This window comes from Amblyomma maculatum, chromosome 3, assembly GCF_055883805.1.
Source record: "Amblyomma maculatum isolate TAMU_Amacu chromosome 3, ASM5588380v1, whole genome shotgun sequence".
Classification (NCBI taxonomy): domain Eukaryota; kingdom Metazoa; phylum Arthropoda; class Arachnida; order Ixodida; family Ixodidae; genus Amblyomma; species Amblyomma maculatum.
In genome coordinates, this window is record NC_139346.1 from 129,466,814 (window position 1) to 129,486,924 (window position 20,111).

The window sequence follows — 20,111 nt, forward strand, 5'->3', positions numbered from 1 at the left end:
ATGTTAGCTTTCGGCAACAGAGCCGATCTTGTTGTGTAAATGCATGTAAATAGTGTATAAAGCCTTTTCTTCATCTCCCCAACGCCGACTCGGATTCATCGCTACCGCCCAGGGAGCTGACAGCCCTCGTTCACGAAACGGGTGACGAGCGCTGCTTTACCAACTCCTTGGCACTACCCTGTTGACGGTGGGCTACTGTGTGATAACCCCACCGGCACAACATTGGTGGCAGCGGTGGGATCGACCGGCGTCAGGCACCTCGGCGCGGTGAGTACCTGAAGTTTCCCCCAAACGCCAGACTTTCTCTGACACACAGGGTAGCTTAGAGAAATGCTGAGCGTAGCATTGTGTTAACCTTGCGTGTTTCAAGCCTAAAGGAAGTGTTTTGAAAACCAGGGGATGCTAAGAGGAGAATCAGTGTGAGAAAGGCTTGCGCATCTCTTGCTAGGAGCGAGATAGCGAACGTATAGTACACTATTCTAAAAAGGCAATCAACAAGAGGCCGGTGTAAAAGATGGAGAGTTACAAGGTCAAAGAACTTCTCCAAATTTGTGAGGAGTTGGGCATCGATGTGGACTCAACGAAAAGAAAAAAAGCGATCCTTGAGATCTTGCAGACTAATGACGTGATGGTTGAGGAAGCCGCAGAGGCCTGGGCTGATGTCAGTGAACGTCGCGAGAAAGAGGAGGAGAAGGAACGTCGCGAGAAAGAAATGCGGGAGCGTGAGGCGAATATACAGCTGGAGCTTAAAAGGATAGAGTTGGAGCTCCACAACCGCTCGCCAGCACCTAGCTTAGCTTCTGCGACAGTCCTTTCTAACAGTCCCAAAATCCGTGATCAACTACCGCCTTTTGCCATTGGCGAGGATATGGCTAAATTCCTCGTGAAATTTGAGCATGTGTGCGAACGGAATGACATCGAGCCATCCCTCTGGGCACAGAATTTGTTGGCTTTGCTTCCCGGGGAGGCATCTGACGTAATCACGTGCCTGTCGAAAGAGGCTTTCGAAAGCTACAGTGATGTCAAGGAGGCACTACTGCGGAATTACAAATTGTCGCCCGAAGCCTTCCGGCAGAGGTTCCGATATGCTCATAAGGGTAAGGAGTCGCATGTTGACTTCGCGTTCCGTCTGAAGGCCGACCTAGTTGAGTGGCTCAAGGGCGAAGAGGTTTACAACGATCGCGATAAGCTCGTGTAATGCATCGCATTAGAGCAATTCTACCGTTGTATCAATGATGATGTCAGGCTCTGGTTGCTAGATAAGCTAACGGAGGTTAAGCTAAACAAGGCAGCAGAGTTAGCAGAAGAATATTACGCCCGCCGAAGCTTACACAACAAGGCAGTGCGCGTAGAGAAAACTGACAGAAAAGATGGCTTTCCGAGGAGGCCCGACGAACGGAAGCCATTCACTCGTCGTGAGTTACGTAAAGACTCGTCTCTTACAAAGGAAACTGTAAGGGAGGGGCAGAATGAGTCTCAAAGGGCTAATGATGTTCCCAAACAGGGCAACGATGCGACGCGTCCTTCTGAAAAACGCAAACCGTTGAAATGCTATAACTGCAAAAGGGAAGGGCACCTTGCAGCGTACTGCAAACAGAGAGTTGTGTTGGCGACCATTCAGGAAACAGACAAAAACCTGCGTCTGTTGGAGCCATATATGCAGATTAAGGTAAACGGAAAAAAAATGCAGAGCACTTCGGGACTCGGCAGCAACTATGGACGTTGTCCACCAGTCTTTGGTATCCCCGAGTGAGTTTACGGGAGAATGCGCTTGGATACAGCAAGTGGCCGAGCAGCAGAGCGTCTGTCTACCGATTGCGATGGTCACCATTGAAGGAGAATTTGGCAAACTAAACACAGAAGCCGCTGTGTCTACCTCCCTCCCGGAGCAATTTCCCTACCTCTTCTCAAACAGCTCGGAGCAGCTTCTAAAGGAACAGGGCAAATCATTCTTTGCCGACGTGGCGTACATGGCCCTCACGCGATCCAAAGCGCGCAATCTGTCGAGGCCACTTGATCTTGCATCGGTGAGCGAACCGCGCTGCGGCACACCGGACGAGCAGGGTATCTTGAGTGGTGAGACGGCACGGCAGGGAACGCGGAGCGCGGGAGAAGGTGTGAGCGAGGCGTGTTTGGACGTGGCTGAGAATGATGCCTGCGCTGTAGACGCGGCGCCGCCAGGCGACGCGGGCTCAACTCTCGCTCCGATTTCCACCGGCTGGCAAGCGCTGGCTGCAGTTGAGAAGGAAACTCATTCTCGAGCAGCAGGAAGACTGCTCGATCGCCGATTTAATGAAGAGCGTCAAACTGGGTGTGAAGAAAAAGGGAGTGGAATTTTATGAGAGATCAGGCTTATTGTACCGCAGCTACACGGATAAGCAGGGTCTCAAATATGAGCAGCTTTTGATTCCTCGGAGGTATCGCGGTCAGTTACTGGAACTCGCGCATGAAAATGCGTGGGCAGGACATCTTGGCTTGAAAAAGACCAAAGCTAGAATTGCTCAGGAGTTTTATTGGCCGTATTGTTGGAAAGATGTTGAACAATTCGTGCGCTCTTGTGACACCTGCCAGAGAGTGGGCAAATCCACTGACAAATGGAAGGCGCCAATGAAGTTGGTGCCAGTCATAACAGAACCCTTTCGGCGACTGGTAATCGATATTGTAGGTCCTCTGCCGGGATCAACGAACGGTTGCCGGTATGTTCTGACTCCCCTGTATGTCGCGACCAGATTCCCAGAGGCGGTACCACTTAAGGAGCTAAATTCTCCCCAGGTCGTGGACGCTCTGCTCTCAATTTTCGCACGCGTAGGGTTCCCTTCCGAGATTCAGTGTGACAACGGTAGCGTATTCACCAGCTGCCTAACTTCCATCTTTTTGGATAAATGCGGAATCAAAGTGGTGCACAGTTCGATCCATCACCCGCAGTCTAACCCAGTGGAACGAATGCACTCGGTACTCAAGCGAATATTAAGAGCCCTGTGTTTTGAGCGCAAGTGCGATTGGGAGGCCTGCATTCCCGCCGCTATGTTCGCCTTGAGATCTGCTCCCCACGAGACCACAGGTTTTAGCCCAGCAGAGCTTGTGTATGGCCGAAGCTTGAGAACTCCGCTGCGCATGCTGCGAGAGTCTTGGGAAGGCGGCGATGAAGACTCAAATGTGGTGTCATACGTCCTCAACCTACTTCAGAGGCTGGGGAAAACAAAGGATATTGTAGAAAGCCATATGAAGGCGGCGAAAATCTTGTCGAAGGAGTACTACGACAAGTCAGCAAAAAAACGCACCTTTGATGTAGGCAGCCTTCTTCGGCCATCAAAGAAAAGCAAGCTCGAAGTTCAATGGGAAGGGCCCGCAAAGATTGTATCGAAGCTTCCTGATACTAACTATGAAGTGAAATTGGGAAGACGGCCCAACAAAATTTATCACAGCTACCTGATCAAACCATACATTCAGCGTCAGGCAATTGTAAACTTGACTTTGAACGCGGCCGATGAGGAAGGGGAGGAAATGCTGACGACGGCCGACATGAAAGCGTGTGGTTTAGAGGTAATGTTGGATGAGTTGATGTTGGATGCACGTCTAGGCGCCACCCAAAAGGAAGATTTAAAGGGAATCGTTTCAGAATTTCAAGAGGTTTTTTCGAACCGTCCCGGAAAAACAACGGTCGTAGAGCACGACATCGAGCTGACATCGCAGGAACCGATTCGTAGTAAACCGTATCGATGTTCACCTGTGCAAAAGAAAATCATGGCTGAAGAGATCCAGCGCATGCGTGACTGGGGGTTATAGTACCAAGTGAGAGCGACTACACATCGCCCCTAATACTAGTCCAGGTTCCAGGAAAAGATCCGAGGCCATGCGTCGATTATCGGCGTCTGAACGCGATAACCCGAGATCAGCCATATCCAATACCGAACCTGGAAGAAAGGGTGGAGACAGTGTCGAAGGCAAATTACATCTCTACGCTAGACCTAGTGAGAGGCTATTGGCAAGTACCTCTTAAAGAACAAGCTAGCCGTTACGCCGCATTTGTTTCTCCATTCGGAACGTTCCGCCCAGTTATGTTGAGTTTTGGACTCAACGGGCCGTATTGTTTCTCCAGTTTGATGGATCGAGTGCTTCATGGCTTGGGCGATTTCGCGTTACCATACCTCGACGATGTGGCCATCTTTTCAGATACTTGGGAGGAACATGTGGAGCACTTGCGAATCGTGTTGAGCAGGTTGAAAGAGCCGGGTCTTACTGCGAAACCGGCTAAATGTCACCTAGGTTGTGCGGAAGTGACTTATCTGGGCCATGTGGTGGGGCGCGGCCTGCGTAGACCTTCAGACATCAAGGTAGCAGCTATTGTGAACTATCCCCGGCCAACCACTAAGACTGAGATAAGGGCCTTTTGGGGCTTAGCTGTTTATTACCAACACTATGTGAGAGACTACTCTGACCTTGCCAGCCCGCTCACAGACGCACTCCGGAAATCTGAGCCCGTCAAAGTGATGTGGGACTCAGAGAAAGAGAACGCGTTTCAGAGGCTGAAACAAGCCTTGAGCAACAATCCAGTTCTAACGGCGCCAGACTTTTCCCAGGGCTTCATTATTCAGTGTGACGCGAGTGATCGCGGCATGGGAACGGTGCTATGCCAGGAAGATGCTAATGGCCATGAACGACCAGTTTTATTCTTGAGCCGCAAACTCAGTTGTAGAGAAGAGGCACCTCTGAAAAAGAGTGCGCCTGCCTGGTGTGGGCCGTTCAAAGGCTCGCCTGCTATGTCTCCGGTTCTAAGTTTATTGTGGAAACGGATCACTGCCCGCTAACATGGTTAAGTAACATGTCGTCTAAAAGCGGCCGTTTGCTGAGGTGGAGCATGACACTCCAGCAGCACAATCTCATTGTCCGCTATAAAAAGGGGAGGTTGAACGCGAACGCAGACGCTCTAAGTCGGGCCTTCTAGGCCGCGCTTCCTGCAGTGACTCCACGTTGCTTACCTTCTCTTGCTTCGCGACGGACTGGCATGTTCGCGGGCAGACTGGGAAAAATTAAAGGACCTCCTTACTTCCTCAGTTGTGGTCTACGGTCCAAGTGATTTCAAGGAGACTCATTTCTATTACTGATTATTAATCTTCTTTGCTATTTAATGTATCCTTAAGGCGCAAAATTGTTGTTTGAACCTTGTGTACTGCATCCTATACACTTGTCACTTGTTGTAGTGGGAGCAAAAAGGGGACAATTTATATAGCTAATTGAATTTGAAATTTTGCCTCTGTCTGGTGTTTGACGGCCGACCGAGGGTACTTGCTTGTGTTGGGTGTTGCCTGTTGTCGGTCGGTTTCGCAAGCCGCAGAAAAGTCTACCGTTACCAGTGGCGAGTGGCAAGGGCATCGGATCGACCCGAGCGAAGTTGATCGACGTGCCCCGGCAACAAGGCTGTCGGCAGAGATCCTGACCTGGCGAGTGGAACCCGAGGCACGTGAGGCTACCTGTCGCCCGGACACTGGACTAGAGCTTGGAGGAACCTGTCGAACGAGCGCGCCCGGCATCCGAGCCACATGCGAGCAGCTCGTCTTCCCGGCGCATTGTCTGATGGCGGGGGTGCTGTTGTGCCTGGCCAAAGCCGCCCAGAAATTCAGCCGGACGCCAAACTTCTTCGGCGAACGCCTCCTTCACAAACTCTGGATGCTTCTCTGCAAAGCACCAGTGCACTGGAGGCGAGCCGTACCAAAGGAAGTGAAGCGACGTGTTTCAACGTGAGCTGAGCGTCCAGACAGCACGGCGCCGTGGCCCTGAGGGTGAACCCCTTCTCGCCCCGCGGCATATTTGAAGCGAGAGCGCAGCGAGCTCTTCCATTGGCCCTGCGAAAGTGCTGCCGTCGGAGTGGACCATTTTGAGCGTCAACGGTTCTCGGCGACGGAGTCTCAAGTGCTTCCGTTCGAGACTCCGAGTGTGAGTTCGTCACGAGCGTCCATCGGGAGAAGTTCGCCCCCTGACAGTGCGGACGCGGCGGAATCTCCCCGGCCGTCGCTGCGCGAGAACAGTCGCGTATGGCTATGTTAGCTTTCGGCCCCAGAGCCGACCTTGTTGTGTAAATGCATGTAAATAGTGTATAAAGCCTTTTCTTCATCTCACCAACGCCGACTCGGATTCATCGCTACCGCCCAGGGAGCTGACAGCCCTCGTTCACGAAACGGGTGACGAGCGCTGCGTTACCAACTCCTTGGCACTACCCTGTTGACGGTGGGCTACTGTGTGATAACCCCACCGGCACAATACTTTGATATCTCGGCCAATTCGATCCGGTCTGTTGGATTGGAAGCTTTCATTCCGTGGCGTTTCTTAATCAAATCTTTCGTCTCCTTAGACAGCTTACCGGTATCCTCTCTAACTGTCCTACCGCCTACTTCTACCGCGCGCTCAGTAATGATATCTCTGAAATTATTGTTCCTTGCTTCTAGGGTAATGTCGCCATCCTCGGTTAGAGCTGAATACCTATTCTGTAGCGAGATCCTGAACTCTTCTTCCCTCCCCCTCACCGCTAATTCGTTGATGGGTTTCTTTCTTACTAATCTGTTGCGTTCCTTCTTCAGATTTAGGCTAATTCGGGACCTCACCATCCTGTGGTCACTGCATCGCACTTTCCCGATTACCTCTACATCTTGCATAATGGCGGGGGTTGAACACAATATGAAGTCGATTTCATTTTTAGTCTCCCCGTTCGGACTTTTCCATGTCCATTTCCTGTTCTTCCGTTTGCTGAAGAAGGTATTCATGATTTTTAAGTTATTGCGCTCTGCAAACTCAACTAGTAACTCCCCCCTGCTATTCCTAGAACCAATGCCATAGTCCCCTACTGCCTTGTCTCCTGCCTGCTTTTTCCCTACCTTGGCATTGAAGTCGCCCATTAGTACAGTATACTGCGTCTTTACTTTTCGCATTGCCGATTCTAGATCTTCGTAGAAGCTTTCAACTGCCTGGTCATCATAACTACATGTAGGTGCATAGGCCTGTACAACCTTCAGTTTATACCGCTTATTAAGACTAATTACGATGCCTGCCACCCTCTCATTAATACTATAGAATTCATCGATTCATGGGTAGTATCTTCCAAAGCCACTTGCCTTCATCGTAATGTGCGTGCATTCGAAAACGCAGCAACACGACCCCGCGAACGAGGAGGTGTACGCTATAGAAAGCGCATGAAAGAAATATGAAACTCTCCTTTGAGATGGGACGGTGAGATCAGGATCAGCCCGCGAGGAACCTTGCATTCTGCGTCTACTCAAAGGTTACACAGACACGTTCTAACGGCTCGATTGAGCGGGGCATTTTATTTATGTCGAGTCACCTTTCACATACGGCTGTATGGTAAAAAGCATATATGAGAGATAAGACGAAATGAAGCGAATAAAACGGGGTTACTAATTGGCACAGCAGCAAAGTGCATGTACTTAACAAGGATCCGTAAGCAGATTTGGCAAATGGGAGCCGTTATCACCATCGCATCATATGCTTTAAGTTGGAGACTAAGCGGCCCTATAAATTTTTTGCGGCATTTTAAGAGCGGAATGAATGCGTTACATTGATGCAACAGAATAGTGGCATTAGCGTCCCGCATTTCGTGGTGAATCGAGGGGAATACCGTGATCCAATATATTATCTCTGGCGAGATGGTGGTGGAACAAAGTGTGTATTGAAAGGAAAGCAGCGCGACTGTAACACTGGTTTCGATTTGTGATCAGTTTTTGCCATCTCGCAGAAAAGCCGGGGTCTGGGGTGGCAGGGATCGAGCTGAACATGAGCTAAAGCTTTTAATCGATCTACACCGTCAAGACGTTACAGGAGTAACTTTGAGAAGGGTGGCTATAATAGGTTTTTACGCAATAACTATTGACTCGCCAGTAAATTATACCCCGCCGGCCACAAAAGCCAAATTACAGTCCAAAACACCTTTTACGCCGAATGCAGAGAAATATAGGCCCTCCTAATCCGTTTTTTTTTTAATTTACCCAGGCAGGTGCACGTATTTGTGTAAGTTCTCCCCCCAGTTCGCCACCCTTTAGTTTCCCTTATAAAAGTTTCAGAAAAAAGAACCATAAAATAAATATCAATAGAAACATAGAGGAAAGAGGAGAAGAAAAGAACAAAATCTGAAAAACTCCAGAAAAGATGAGACATCGAAAAAAACGTTTGCAACGGGGGGAACCTGCAAAAGAAAAGAAAAGAAAAAATTGCAGGAAGCAATGAACACAAACAAAAAAAGGTGTAGGACAGCTTGAAAACCCAGGAAAGTTAGAAACCTATACAGAAGTAGAGGAAGGAAATACGTAAAAAATGCAGGCCGCGAACCGTCACAGAATGCCACACGTACTGGCTAACGAGCCAGAGCAGATTAAGCAACTGCCAGAAATATGAGCGAAGGAAAAAAAGTAAAAAGAACAAAAAGCTGGTCACTATCATACTACAATGTAGGGCGGCTGAAATACTTAAAAATGGATGTAGGAAGATTTTAAAAATCTTATGAGTGGCATCTAAGCTCTGCCTTTAAATGTAGGACCCAGTGGAATTACGCTGCTAAGCTGCTACGTTGCCCAGCTATGGGCCTTAGGCGACCATCTGACATTTAGATCCCCGCTTTAAGCAAGCCGTAGCAACCTGGTCAAATTGCATGCGGCTAGAGTGCCTGTCTCGGCACCCAGTAACCCAGGCAGGTTTATTCTTATTCCCCTTTCCAACCTCAAATGAGCCAACCTAGTTTGCAGCTCCTTCCAACGCTCTGATATCACGTGATTTCGGTAAGTCACAAACATCATCGCGCAATATGTTGCCGCCAGCTACCACCTGCCAACGCCATGCTCGTCATCTTTGCGCTCGCAACACCGACACCGATAAAGCTGACGCCGGATTTCCTAAAGAAGGGCGGAACTTCCTTTTGTCCGCTATATTATTCCCCTATCACGCCCTATCAGTGTATACGGAGCTACTTTATTTGGGACACTTACGCTCAGCCTGTATGGGTAAGACGCGAAGAGCTACCAGCCCACACATAATGTTCCGCTTTAACCAAGCCGTATGGATGTGCCTGCCTATCCTTGGGTTAAAGGTAATGCGATGGGTTCTGGCAGGCTGATTCTGTTATCACCCTCCCATATGAAACAGCGGTACAATTTGGGAGCTCCTGCCAAACTAATGTCCGGCAACCCTACGGCCAGTTAGTGCTCGACAATGCCAGCAGCCAGCTACCTCCTGTCCTGGCGTAGTGAAGCTTCCGCGTCAAAATATCCAACGTATTGGGATCTTGTCGCTCTGGCTGGGCGAGGTTACCGTGGGTAGCGAAGGTCAAAGAGAAGCCTGCGTGACGAATGAGCGAGCCTTTAGTTTCGTTGCGCCCCCTGCGAACTGTGATGCAAAATAACGTCCAATTGTGACGTCACGAAAACACTGGGAATATAATTTTTCTTTCTACTTTTGGACGAAAAACATGATCAACGACAACGGAGACATAACGATTCTCTAATAAGGCGGCAGAAGTGTTTAGCCAACTTCACTTGACATGAATTTCGGCTGTCCGCATCCTCAACCGCCTCCTAGTAGTATGGTTTTGGCTGCGCGTTCTTTGGTCTTGTCTTTCGTCGCGAGTCTTGTAAGCACATTCTGTGGCTTATTTCAGAAGACACATTACCGGCCCAATATCAATTAAACAAAGTATGCCATCCTAGGCACATTACCGTCCCGATATAAATTAAACAAAGAATGTAGTATGCCATCCTAGAGCTCTGAATAAAAATCGCTTTGCAATGAGTGAGCCCGTTGTACCCGTACATTTCCCATCCGATTTTCTTAACGCTATAGCTACCACTTGCGACTGTTAGTTGGACGCAGGGGAAGGAGCTACGGGCACAAGAAAAGCATACTCGCTTCTTGAATACTTGTATAAGGAGACCTACAAAGTGCTAGGAAAATTCATTGGCGTCGGAAACACTGGGTGTAAATTACTGCGTATGGACCTCGCCACTGCTGCCTTCCTTTTAGAGATCTGTAATTCGATGCTTTGCTATTACTGTGGCACAAAATATTGAAAATGAAGCGCACCCGCTAGGCTTACCACTGACTAGGCGCAGTACATGTTGTGCCACCTGTAAAAAAAAGAATTAAAACCTCCAGAGTTTTTCAGCGGAGAAATCCCTAAACCAAGCTGTAGCTCCTCCCTGTAGGTTTGATTACTATATAAAACCTGATGGGAGAGTTGAACTACCTTCCTCTTTGCGAATCAGTTGCAACTGAAGCGCATTATTCTTATAAGCTTTAGTAACTATATAGAAGAAAAAAAACGACACAAGAAAATGGTATTTCACGCCTAGCGTTCGACATCAGTGTGCGGACCCAAAGTCTAGTTATTCAACAGAGGCCCCCAAATTGCACGCATATATAAATAGATGCAGATGAATCACGCTTTGAATACTTTATATGACAGATATCCCAGAATATTAGTGCCGTATGTGACTGAGGCCAAAGAGCCCAAATGTCGTACAGGATTGCGTTTCAAACAACATCCTGGTATTTTCACCGAAAGGGTTTAGGAAACATCCGAGTGAGCGTCTTGGGCCTAGGTGGCGACAGGCGTAAATTGGAGGGGCACATATAAAAGAAAGATTTTTAGCAAAGAGTCGTTAATTACGTAAAAAATTATGGCGAGACAATAAATAATATATTGTAATGTAAGAAGATAAGGGAGCTCCAATTAAAAGGCAATGCAACAATGTTTGTCCATAAACATCTTGTAAGTTCGCGTGATAGTGTTAAACATTACCAGCATAAACGCACAGCGTTCATCACTGCTATGGCGCACTAATAATAAATGACGTTTTTCTTGTAAGTTTACCATAAACACAAACTCTTGCCTCTCTCTCCGTATTGAAAATGACAGTGAAAACAGAGTGCGCTGTCCCACTGCGCGCCGCAGACATCCCGACAGGTAGAAGATGGAGAAGGCCGCTGCTGGCAGTTGTTCTGGACGGCGTCATCGGTGGCCTTTATTACGCTGGTTTTGCCACTCGGCCTGTTCCTCACAGCCTCTTCCGCTATAGGGGCGCACAACCCGGCAACGAACACAAGCACAGGCAGCCCAGGCACCAGCTTAGACACTGGGGTACGTAAATTTGAAATTTGCGAAGGTCAGTAAAAGAGTAGCTATTGCGGCCTCCGTGCTACCCTCCAGACATATGGTTCATTTTGCTCATTTCGCTTCCTTTCTCTTATGAGAAACCTTGAAAAAAGATTTCGCGCGACTTGCAATGATGAATCACAACAGCGAGTATTAGGAATAATTCAGTTGGTTTTGTAATTTATTTGCTTTCACAGTTCAGTGTACCAAACCGGACACAGAGATTGTGACGCCATCTGTGCACAAGGCAATAATTTTTTCTGCACTGACAGGCCCTTAGGGCGCCTGAGTTCTGTTTACAGCCAAATGTGATGCGTCGTGGTGTGTGACGTTGCATTGTCTTTATACATACATGACAGATAGTGCGCAAGGAGCCTATTCGGACACCGCAAAGGGGCGCAGTTTGCATTGTTAAATCCAGCAACACGGCTGTGAATTTGTACTAATGGCGTCATTATAAGGCGTGCCATTGGAATAGCAATAAATTGATCTCCGCAGTGCTTTCTAGGAGACTACGTGGGACCTATTACCCGTGTTTGCAAGACTGCGACAGCTGGCGGTTAAAGGGCATCGCATTCATGTAAACAGGGTAATGGCTAGGAAAGAGCATCACATTAATGCGCCAGATAGAGCTGGATTTAGAAGGATAAGTCGACTTTCTCCATGAATGTAAACCCTGTCACATCACATTACGAAAAATATGGCGGCTTCCGGCGAAGCGGCGGCGGAGCGGCGGCGGAGCGGCGGCGGAGCGGCGGCGGAGCGGCGACGAATTGGTGGTGAGACGAAGCGGCGGCCGCTCGTCTCACCACCAATTCGTCGCCGCACCACTGTGTCTCGCGTTGGCTTCACACGAGTGGTGAACAAAGCTTTTTATTTGTTTGAAGATGCCCGCACCATGCGTTTCTGGCGGCAAAATGCCTCAAATTTTAAGATAACTTCTGGAAGCGGGCAGGTGATAGGCTTAGAAAGCGTTGTTGGGCGCCATGAACTGAAAGCGTGGGATATTCACATACCTTCAGGTTGGATAAAGAAAGGAGAGAAAGTATTTAATTTCCTTTTATACACTGTTGTGGTATCTATTACGGCTTCTCTTTTATTGTAGTATGTATAAAATAAATATTAAGTGAATTTGAAAGATTTACAACCTGGTGCCACTAATGCTTTTGATATGGGACACCGCGTGCCGCCACCACCACGCTAGAGATGATGCGCTATATGTAAACGCTGTCGCATCGCATTACCGTGAGGCATTACCAAATGCGATGCGATGCGATGCGCTACTGTCGCCTTCATGTAAACACGGCAATTGACAGTGGATAGTTCACACCACACACCGGCTACAAGTGCGCTTAACCACAGCAGAGCTTTATTGGCTAGGGATACTAATTTATTGTACCACGAAAAGCAGCTGTCTCGCGAAGAACGTTTTGTTTCGAACAAGGCAATCACGTATACCTCGTGTAGACTTCTAAACGCTTCGATAAAACAAGTAACTACAGTTACAGTTGCTTGAATTCAAAGGCCGTCGACATCTGCCAATACTTCTCAGGCATCGATTGGTCTAGCGATTTTTTCCCGCGCGTGAAAACGGAGATTGAGTGCTGATACACATTCTATACAAAATACAGCCTCATTTGCACGTAATGAGGGCATCGAAAAGCTCAAAATTGTGGACTCTGCCTGGCGTGTGCTTTGGCGAATCTATAGACTTGTCCATAAAGAATTGTGTCCAACATACTCGTAGCAGTACGAGCTACAGAAAATCGACTTAGCCATGAGCACATTACAATGATTTTTGAAGTTCATTTATTTCAGCTCACTTGTTACTGGGCCAGTTTCTTCAACCCCGACTAGTGATCCATTAATGTCAAAATGAGCCACCTTATAAGCTCAAACTGAGAAGCTGCTATCTTCCGAACGTAATCTTGAATTGGATTCATACTTAGAAAGGAGCGCATGCGCGTGAGTGCTTGATTGCAGAAGCCATTCCCGTTACAAGCTTGCACTGCCTGGTGGGTAGATGTATCTATTCGATTCCCATGACATCACATCCATGAACACTTTTTGGAACATTTCTGAAAGGTCTTTCGCGCGCTTGTTAATTAATCTGCCATATTCGCGGAACCGCAACCCTTATAGGTGGGGCGCCCTCTAGGTACTACTTCAATAATGGAGCCATTGGACCGGCGTTGAGCGCTCAAATTTATAGACCTCTGAAATTTCTTCTTAGGTTCGACGCACTTTGGCAATGTTCTCATACCCGCACACATTGCCATATACATACGGTAACTAACTCAATACATACGGTTATGGGACAACTGGCAAGTGCACAGCCGTATCTTTGGCTGGTGGCGGTGCTCAATCATAGGGTATTTTTGTGGAGCTGCACCAAGTGCTGGCTTTTCCTCTGTGGAGTGGGAAAAGCGGCGATCGCCATCTGGTGTCAGCGCAATGAATAGCTCGATTTTCCGTCAAGATAAACCGATAGGAGAGCCGCACCTGAGGTTGCTCTCGAGACGTGTCAGAAGGTCGATTTTTCGAAGATTGGAGCCTAGCTTGGCTGTGGACTATCCAGCTCAATATTTACTTCCTTAGCCAACCTAGCCTTTTCACGCGCGGAATGTCACGGACCTCGCAATATCGCATGGGCGATAGGGTTCCACGTTGTTTCCATGACAGAGCCTCATCCTTTCGAATCTATGAAGAGCCCAGCATCCGCACATGGTTACATAGATTTCAAGTGCTGTGAATATTAACACCACTCAGCTAGCTCAGGCTACATCAGTGGTCGTGAAGAACAAGAGACCGAACAATATTGAACGGGCAAAGTATTTTTGGAAAATATTCTGAGGTGGTGGCTTCGAGGCGGGCATATCTGGGCTTCGAGGAAGCGAGTAGCAGAAATGGAGTGGTGCCACCTTGAATGTTTCTGCTTCCATTGCTGTCGGTCAGTTGTCTTCCTTCTCTCCATCTGTCAAAACCTTGCGACCTGCGATGCTAAAATGGCGAAAGGGATTAGGTTCCAGCAGGGCGACGCGGGAGCCTCTCCTCCCCATCTGTGACCATCTGTGGCCGCCAGTCCCTGAGGGCTAGGTAGAAAGTGCGGGGAGAATGGGGCTTAGTTTACTGCAGTTGTCCGCTGAGAACACATGCTGTGCTTTCGTTTACCCTACGATCAAAGCGCCTGTAGGTATTTCACACTGACAAACACTGCACCGGTCTCTCATCGCCAAATATTCGTTGAATAAAAGGTCCGCGTTAAATTCACTAACACGTGTAGTTTTTTAAGGCGAAGCACTATAGCCCCCCTACTTTCAATACTCTTGAAAATCGGAGACAGGAGTGCTCAACCATTTGACAAGTCTAACACTCACAGACGGCAATATTGATCATTCTGGTCGCTTTGGAAGAATACGAGGTAGGTTCTTCGTGCACATTCTTCAGTATGGGCCATTATTGCGTAAATGAAGGTTCTGTACTCTGTTAGCGCTTTGGCATGTGAAGTTCCGCGCATGTGGAGTTCCACTGGATTGCCGCGGGCAGGAACAGATGAAGATCAGACATCAAGTTGGTACACCGGACTAAACATCTCTGACATTGAGTTTTGCGCTGCCTTGGCCACTATTATACTGATGTATGAGGCACTAGGTAAGAAAATATTGCCAATAAGGCTAAGAGCGACATCACTGTCAAAGCATGTATAACTGGGGTGAAGTTTATACCCGTACCACAGGTTGAAACATTTGCGGCAAAAATACACAGCATAACCTGTAACAGCAGAATTGATTGCTTAGGCATGTTGTCAATTGTCCAGGTGCCGTGCCCTCTGAGACTGTAGGCCTTTGCCGTAGGGCTGAAGACGAGAATGTCAAGGTAGGCAAAGCAGTACGTCAAACCGTGTAGAACGTGGTCAAGAAAACGCTGAAAAGTCTGGGCCGCTTTTAGAAGACCGAAAGGCATTCTCAGATATTCAAACATGCCAAAAGGTGTAATAATGGCGGCGTGCGGGATATCCGAGGGCTCCAAAGGAATCTGGTGATATGCCTTCACGAGATCAACCTTGCTGAAGATTGTGCAGCCACGAAGAGCCGATGTAAAATTCTGGATATGTGAAATAGGGTAGCAGTCAAGGACTGTGGCCCTGTTGAGAGCCCGTTAATCGCCGCACGGGCGCCAGTCGCTGTTTTCTGTTATATCTGTTTTTAGCTGGTCTGTCATACCTGGGATTGTTATGTTGTGAATATCTTCACGTTTGAAAGATATAAGCTTAGAAGGCGCACCTTCGTAAATAATAATTTTTTTAAGGTGATAAGCAATGTATTCATCAACGTGCATAAGTCTGACTCCAGAAAAATACCCTAGAATTATTCGTTAGTAAGAAAAGAATTTCTGGTCATCTATTGTATCAGCAACTGACGTTTTTGACGCAGTTGTCTCCATGGCTTATATATGCCCACAAATTGCTCCAGTGATCTTTTATAAATTTTCAGTCAGGCAATCAGTCAGTCAGTCAGTCAGTTCAGTCGTTCAGTCGTGTTCGACTCTTCGTGACCCTATGGACCATGTCACGCCACGCTTTCCGGTCTCTCACTATCTTCCTAACATCACATAACTTCATCTGCAGTGCCTCGAGGATGCCATCTAACCATCGCGTTCGCTGCCTACCCCTTCTCCGGCGACCCCCAACCTTTCCCAACATCAAATCTTTCTCCAGCGACTCCTCTCTTCTCATCAGATGACCAAAGTAGCTGAGCTTTAACTTTAGAATTTGACCCTCCAATGAGCAGTCAGGGTATATGGTGGACAATATCGACTGATTTGATCTTCTGGCGGTCCAAGGAACTCTCAAGAGTCTTCGCCAGCACCGCAATTCAAACGCGTCAATTCTTCGGCGGTCAGCCTTTTTCACAGTCCAACTCTCGCATCCATACATCACAACTGGAAAGACAATAGCACGAGTTATACGGATCTTGGTCGGCAGACTAATGTCTCTGCTCTTTAGTAGGCGGTCAAGGCTAACCATTGCTCTCTTTCCCTAAATGTCTCTAAATTTTTCTCTAATTTCTCTAAATTTTATCATAATTTTGGAGTACTTGTATATTGGAAATGAGAATTTAAAACTATTCATGGCCTCAAGTAAAGAATTCGGGAGATGCAAATAGGCCGAATGCCGGATGACGTTTGAGATTTTGTGCTTTGGAGATAAAGGCAGTTTCGATTGCTTACAGATGCAATTGGGGAACGCCATGCGTAATTAGATTGGTTCCGAATCGCTCTGCCCAGTCGAAAAAACTACAGAACCGGTTCAAAAATACGACAAAATATTTTGTAGTTCTGCCGTAAACGTCAGGCGTTTCTGTAGTTCTGCAGTACTTTTATGTAGTTCTGTAGTTTTTCTGTAGTATATTTCTGTTGTCTGTAATTGTGTAGCACTTTCTATTGTAACTACACAAATTTCTGATGTTACTACAGAATGTACTACAGAAATTCTGTCGTAACCACAGAAAATGTTCTGTAGTTTTTTTCCGACTGGGTGAGGCCATTTATTAGCGTGTTTACAAGTTTGGGATGTGAAGTGCCGTAAAGACCAGCAGCTGAGTTGCCGGTAATTGAACGGAATACGTGGGCTCTTTTTTTGTTAGGATCAGACGCTGCTATCAACTTCAGCTACCTGATCCGAAGAGGTATCGATCGTCAGACATCAGGACTAGGTCAGATTGGTTGCCAAAAATGTCCTGGTGTAACAAATGAAGAGATCCACTGTCTCTATAGTAGATGTAGCAATGAGCAAGGTATATGCTCAAGCGAAGGCTTGGGGCTGAAGGCGTACACCTGCTCTACGACGGCTTCGTTCATTCCTGCATGATTTCGTTCTGACGGCAATGTTTGTGTGCTGGGAAAGTGGTCTTTTTTCCGCCTTTATTGCCATGAATAATTTATTTAGGTCCCACAATGCAATAAAACTGACCACCAAGGCAAACACGAAGCCGTCACACAGGATATCTACCTGAGCTAATAGTTATCTGCGTCGAAGCTATGGTTTGTCTAATGTAATAATGGATTTATGAAATTCTGTGAAAATGTTGACAGAGAAAGCACAATTGCACACGCCGCCGCTTTCATTGAAGTTGGGATTTTTCTACACTTTGATGAACCTCCTATATTAATAAAAAATAAAAATAAAAAGAAGCGTCTTTTCCGTTCGGCCAAGTCCCGCCCTAGTCAAAACGCTTGGAACAAATATTACGCAGCTGAAAAAACGTATTTATTAAACATTCGAGAAGCTAAACGCATGTTTTTCCATACCGATCTGCCCAAAATGTTGACTACTAACCCCAGAAGGTTCTGGCAAGTCATTAACCCCCCGCACACACGCACTATTTCCCTCACCGACGCATCAGGTGCTACCATCTGTGAAACTGAATGCGCCAATATGTTCAACACAGCCTTTTCATCCATATTTACCAATGAAACAGATCCGATATTTCCTTCAAACCCGGTTATTATCCAGGATACCATGCCCTCTCTTACATTTTCTTCAACAGGAATTTTGTCAAATAGAAAACATTAAACTTTCATCCTCGGCTGGAATTGACAATATCAGTGCCAAAATACTGATTAACACCAAAGATATATGTTCATCCCTGTTGTGCTTGTTATTCACTCAGTCACTCCTCACAGGTCAACTGCCCAAAGAATGGAAACATGGGGAGGTTGTTCCAGTCTACAAATCAGGTAACAAGAACTCACCGCTAAATTACCGTCCCATCTCGCTAACTAGTATGCCTTGCAAAATCATGGAACATGTCATCTATACCCACATCATGGCATTTCTTGATTTCAACGATTTTTTCCATCCTGCTCAGCACGGTTTTCGCCGAGGTTACTCCTGCGAGACCCAGCTTTCTACATTCATTCATGACCTGCATGCTAACCTTGATTCTAACCTGCAAACTGATGTCATATTTTTAGATTTCGCTAAAGCTTTTGATAAAGTACCTCATAAACGCCTACTGATAAAACTTTCCCGATTAAATTTACACCCCGATATATTGAAGTGGATTGAAGAGTTCTTAACTAATCGTTCTCAGTTTGTCTCCGTTAACAATGTGAACTCTAACTCACTCTTAGTAACGTCAGGCGTCCCCCAGGGGTCTGTGCTTGGCCCGCTACTCTTTCTAATATACATTAATGATCTGCCCTCAAACGTAACATCTAACATACGTATGTTTGCGGACGACTGTGTACTGTATCGTGCTATTCTCACCACCGCTGACCAATCTTCTCTTCAAAACGGTCTTAATGCTGTTCAAGACTGGTGTAACGACTGGCTAATGGAACTTAACCCACGTAAGTGTAATCTTTTGTCTATTAATCGTCGCCGTAACCCTCTTGTTTTTCCTTACGTAATCTCTGAAGTTCCCGTACAGCTAGTTCCATCATATAAGTATTTAGGCATAACAATTTGTAGCGATCTTTCTTGGAGTATGCATGTTACTAACATAATAGCGTTAGCTAACAGGACGTTAGGTTTCTTAAAGCGCCATCTTCATCATGCTCCCGAACACGTAAAGTTATTAGCCTACAAATCATTCGTCAGGTCCAAACTAGAATTTGCATCGCCCATTTGGAATCCTCATCAAGCTTACCTCATTAGTGCCCTCGAATCTGTCCAAAATCGCGCCGCTCGTTTTATTCATTCATCGTATTCTTATGAAATCAGCGTTTCCTCCTTAAAAACAGCATCCGGATTATCCCCCTTATCGCTCCGTCGTCGCATTTCCAGCCTATCTTTATTTCACAAACTTTTCCACAGTCCTATGCGCATCGCACCTTATATTCTTCCCCCCACACGCATATCTCATCGCACCAGCCATCAGCTACAAGTTGCCCGTCCACGTTCACGTACCGTCACGTTTTCAAATTCCTTTTTTCTTCGAACAGCTGCAGACTGGAACGGCCTTCCGGACAACATTGCTCTCATCACTTGCACACCACAGTTCATCGATAGTGTCAAAACTTTCCTGTTATTGTGATAATGTATCTTTGCTCTTGCCACCCCTTATGTAACACCCCTTTTTAGGGGCCTTTAAGGTAATAAAATGAAATGAAATGAAATGGTAAATCGATTTCTTGTTTCAATCTCTGATTGCAAAAATGCTGATCGTTGTTCCGATCAAATCGATTTCAATTGTGCTTAGGATTTACCTGGAACATTACAATATCGGAACATTTTAAAAATGCTGCACCGACATGTCTCTCTAGCTTTCGTTAAATCACCGTGAATATAAACTGTGCTGCCTTTGTGCAAGAGCATTTCTAACCTCCGATCTGATGGCGACCTGTTGTGTACCGTCCGCAGTGAAGGGATGGCACGCAGATTTAAAGATTAGTACTTCCTTCCAACGATCACGTCTGAATATTAGCTTTTGGACGGGGTTACAGGGTAGCAAGGGAATAATACAGTATAATGATTTTTAGAAAGAGTGCAATATTTCCTGCCATTATTAACGGAACGACTACAGTCTGTTTTCAGGACGTACGACTAAGCACGGCAACAAAGAACACTTCAGGCAAGAAATAAATAGAGAAAAGTTAAAATTGCTTTACGCTGATGAAAATTGCTTTTTTGCGGAGGAGCAAGATGCTAATGTCCCCAAAAACAAAAATCTTCTTCCAGCTCCTGATTTGTGCAGGCACTATCACACCATTGTGAGGTCCATCTTCTCGCGACTAAACACGCGTTTACGGGATTTGAGTAGGTTTTTGAGCTATACATGTCTTTAAGGCGCTGCGTTGACGCATTTGCTTTTTTTTCCTGCGTGTACGTGGCAGCGCCCACCCGAAATGATAAATGGCGCCTTGCCCTCTTTATGCTCATAACTTTGAAATATTTGAGCAGAAGTTCACTGGACGTAACATTGCTCTATGGATCTTTCGCTTGATTGCCTACAACGAT

The 20,111-nt window shown here is 46.7% G+C and overlaps 1 pseudogene; it reads left to right on the forward strand.

Annotated features, from left to right (window-relative positions):
- Nucleotides 1-514: 514 nt before the first annotated feature.
- On the forward strand, nucleotides 515-3,786 carry LOC146196010 (uncharacterized; annotated as a pseudogene).
- Nucleotides 3,787-20,111: the final 16,325 nt, after the last annotated feature.